Genomic DNA, 391 nt, shown 5'->3' with positions numbered 1-391 from the left:
ATTAAGATTTTATTTGTTTGTGTGTGTGTTGTTGAACGAACGCCGCACTCAGCAATATTCCACGGCGGTCTGTAAATAATCGAGTCTGGATCAGACAATCCAGTGATTGACATCATGAGCATCGATCAACGCAATGGTGATACGATGACATGCATCAACGAAGTCCCGATCCTGCGTGCCTGACCCGATCCCGTTAGTCGCCTTTGGCGGCAAGCATGGGTTGCTGAAGACCTATTCTAACCCGATCTTCAAGGGTACTAGGCATTAAGAGACTTTGGTGTTCCTTTCAGGACTGTTAACATTTAACCGTATACATGACTTAACGAGCTGTTTGAAGACGCTTCCAGTTGTATCACAAATCGTATACATTTTTCAAATTGCTCCTACTGAA

The sequence above is a fragment of the Haliotis cracherodii genome, unplaced genomic scaffold, assembly GCF_022045235.1.
Source record: "Haliotis cracherodii isolate W230 unplaced genomic scaffold, xgHalCrac1.p SCAF_12, whole genome shotgun sequence".
Lineage (NCBI taxonomy): Eukaryota > Metazoa > Mollusca > Gastropoda > Lepetellida > Haliotidae > Haliotis > Haliotis cracherodii.
This window is presented reverse-complemented; position numbering follows the sequence as displayed.